The sequence below is a fragment of the Echinops telfairi genome, unplaced genomic scaffold (assembly GCF_000313985.2).
Source record: "Echinops telfairi isolate 266 unplaced genomic scaffold, ASM31398v2 ScPeMD7_5592;HRSCAF=6446, whole genome shotgun sequence".
NCBI classification, from domain to species: domain Eukaryota; kingdom Metazoa; phylum Chordata; class Mammalia; order Afrosoricida; family Tenrecidae; genus Echinops; species Echinops telfairi.
In genome coordinates this window covers 16430433-16434518 of record NW_022109491.1, presented here as the reverse complement: position 1 = coordinate 16434518, position 4086 = coordinate 16430433, and positions in this window count along the sequence as shown.

The following is a 4086-nucleotide window of genomic DNA, read 5'->3' as shown; positions in this document are numbered from 1 at the left end:
GAATGCTGTGAGTATTGTCTTGGCATCAAGCACGTTCACATCCTTCAATGCTCATATTTTAATTCTTCCCCCCAAATCAGATTAGCAATGCTCGCTATTCATACCACAGTTAAAGGCACTGAGGGTCCAAAAGATCACAAGTTTGTTTAGATTGTCCAGGTAGCCAGTGGCCTAAGCAAGAATCCAATCAAAATCTGGAATGGGTACTTTCCCAATACGTACTATCAGGAAAAACAGAGTGAGCCTTGGGTGAGGGGAATGGGTAAGATAGATGGGGCAGAGGAATTTCAGTGGGTTTGGGATACAGACCGCGATCGTTGGACAGATGGGAGCAGTTTTCCTTTACTCAGTACTGTCTGGAGATTTACCCCCTCAGAACGCCAACTGTGACCCACCTCCCTCTACGTCTGGATCTCACTTTTCCAGAGTCTAGAAGAACCACCAGATTTCGAGGAAAACCCAGGGCTAATTTAGAGGTATAACGATAGATCAATTTGTTGAGAGGTGAATTTCATGGTGTAACTTCTTAAAAATCACTGGGATAATGCTCTGTGTGGAGTATGGAAAACTCTTAGGAAGCATGCTACCATCCCCCATTCCAGGAAAAGGGATTAGGACCCAGCTGTGATGACCAAGCACAGCTCTGAAAAGCTTACCTAGTCTGAAGGAGCATTCCACAACTGGCATAGCTGGGGGGCTGAGACTTCTGAAGAGTTCATAGGTAGACAGTGACGGAGCAGCCACAAGAGAAAAAGATAAAGAAATAAATGTAGGGGATACATCTCCCCAAAAGGCCAATAGAAAGAGACGGTCCACTAGCCTTGTCAATTATTCATTAGATGGAGAGACTTTGTTCCTCTGTCCACTCATTCTATTTATTTCTATTCAACACCCTTTAAAAGCCGGAGACACAGTTGTAGACTCTCGAGACGCAGAGACACCAGAACTATTTTCCTGTTTCCAGGAACCATCCATTGGGAAGGGGTGGTCAAGAAGGAAAGGAAGTCACATGGTGTGTTGTTTGCTTTAGAAAGCTCCCTCTGTGAAATAAACAAGTGGCAGAAGTTTCTTCCACGGTGATTCCATCTCTTTAAACAAAAGCAAAATACCTCCAAAGCAATAAAACACACATTTGTAAACACAGAGAGACATACACTGACGAGGCATCACAATCACAGATGTGCGGTTGCCTTTTGGGAAGAAAGAGCAACTAGAAAAGTTAGAACACGTTTATCTTTACATTTCCTTTCTCCTACCGAAGGTTCAAAATAAACAGAAGGCCCACAGAGTATAGATGATCGGAGTGTATTTATGAGAGTTCACAAATAAGCAAGTGATTTATGCTTTTAGACTTGGGATCTCGATTCCCTTGGGCGGGGGTGGCTGGAAGGACTTCGAGGATCCTGGTTGTGCCCTGTTTGTTGTTGGTGGGCGCTGGTTACATGACTGATCCCTTTATACAAATTCAGCAGCTGTACAATCATGGTACTGGCCCTTCTCCCTCTGTGTGTCCTGTTTCAGGAAAGAGGTATGATAGAGAGATAAAGAGAGAGACGATGATAAAAAAGCAACCGTTACAAAATTTCTTTTCTTTTTAAAAAATCATTTTATTAGGAGCTCTTAGAGCTCTTATCACAATCCATGGGTACATTCATTGTTTCAAGGACATTTGTCCATATCCTGCCATCATCATTTCCAAAACATTTTCTTTCTACTTGAGCCTTCAGTATCAGCTCACTTCCCCCCCTCTCCCACCCTCCTTCCCTCATGAACCCTTGATAATTAATTTTTTTTAATTTCATGTATTACAACGATCGCTGTCTCTCTGCACCCACTTTTCAGTTGTTTGTCCCTCTGGGAGGGGATTATATATCAATCATTGTGATTGGTTCCCCTTTTTACCCCCACCTCCTCCTTACCCTCCTGGGATCACTACTCTCATTATTGTTCCTGGAGTGGGGGAGGGTATCTGTCCTGGATTCCCTGTGCTGTGAGCTCTTATTTGCACTAGCATATATGGTCCGGTCTAGCAGATTTGTAAGGTAGAATTGGGGTCATGGTAGTGGAGAGGAGGAAGCATTAAAGAACTAGAGGAACGTTGCATGTTCCATCACTGCACCCTGACTGGTTCATCTCTTCTTGTGACCCTTCTTGTGAGGGGATGTCCAATTGTCTACACATGGGATTTGGGTCTCCACTCCACCCTCCCCCTCATTCACATCAATATAATTTTTTTCTGTGGGTCTTTGATGCCTGTGAGACTGATCCCATTGACACCTCATGATCACACAGGCTGGTGTGTTTCTTCCATGTGGGCTTTGTTGCTTCTCAGCTAGATGGCTCCTTGTTTATCTTCAAGTCTTTAAGACCCCAGACACTACATCTTTTGATAGCTGGGCACCATCAGCTTTCTTCACCACATTTGCTTATGCACCTATTTTTGTCTTCAGCAATTACGTCCGGAAGGTATCACAGAAAGCTGGGTTATTAGAACAAAGTGTTCTTGTGTTGAGGGAGTACTTGAGGAGATGCCCAATGTCCGTCTGCTCCCTTAATACTTAACCTATAAATATATTTACATAGATCTATTTCCCTATCGTTATATATAAACATATTTACATATGTACATGCCTGTATTTAAGCCTCTATAAGTGCTCTTTGCCTCCGAGTTCTTTCCTCTATTTCCTTTTACTTTCCTCTTGTCCCACTATCATGTTCAACCTTCATTTGGGTTTCAGTAATACCTCTGGGCTACATTGCACTTGATCAAGCCCCACCAGGCATCCTACTGCCTCCTCGCCATTGATTTTAGATAACTTATTGTTCCTTCATCCCTGGGTTTGTTCCCACCCTCTTTCCTTCCACCCCCCTGCCTCCACCTCTCCCGTGTCTGCTCTGAGCTGTCAGTGCTGTTGCTTTCTCCTCGGGATCGTTTATGCCGCCTATCTTATCTAGATAGGCATGCAAAAATAAAACAAAAAGCACAAAAATAAAACAAAAAACAACATAAAAGAAAAGCCTATAGATAGTTCTAGGTCTGTTTGTTGACCTTTATGGGTGTTTTCCAGTCAAGTCTGATAGGGTGCCATGCCATGGCCCCAAAGTCTATTTTTGGCATTCCCTGGGGACTTCATTGCTTTGGTCCCCTTGCTGCTGTGTTGTATGCCCTTAGTGTTTCGTCCCAGTGTGGTGTAGTCAGATTGCGCACAATTCCTTCATTGTGTCTCCAGTGTTGTCCCCTGTAGCACTAGGGGTCAGTGAGAGACGTTGTGTCTCATGTTGGGACCGGCCCTATGGTCCTCTCTGTGTATTGGCTGCTCTGAACAGGACTATCGTCCTCTGGGCTTGGTGGGCCAGGATGTGTTCCACTCTCTCTCCTTCCCTCTTTGTTTGCTCCTGTGTGCTCTCATCAGACACACCCCTCTCCCAGAGCTATAGCTTCAGTGCAGTCCTCTATAGTTGTTAAAATATTTCTGTGCTTTCCTTTTTTTTAAACATTTTTCTAATCATGTAAGTAATAACAAAAATAGAGAAAGCAACTCTAGCTGCTAGGTAGAGAAGAGGTGGAGGATGCAGCCAGGGAGATAAGCTAGAAGGTCATTGCAAGAGCCTGGGTTGGAGGAGACAGGAAGATGGCAACAGGTGCACGGAGAAAGGGATAATGAAGTATCTAAAAGGCCTGGTGATCATGTGCCATCCCTTTGCATGATGCTACAGATGATGAGCAAGCAGTCAGCACAGTGGATATCACCACTCACTTCTTCATCCTTGGTCACAGCAGAGCCCTTATCATCTATGGGGTGAGATGTGTTTGGTCATAAAATCCCCTTGCTCAAAGCTTCCTGCCAGCCCCACAGCCTCCGAACCTGAGTCTCCACCCAGGTCATTCCCCTGGGCCTTTTAATTGGATTAAATATTAGGCAGGAGATTCCCTGGGAAGAGTATTCCATTCTTGAACCAGGTATAATCAGCATGATGAGTGTGTCTGATTAGCAAGCTTTCACCACCCAGCATCCCTACCTGGGAGAAAGTCAGCAGTGCTGGGCTCTGACAGCAGGTAGGCAAAGACGCAGGGCACGCACTACT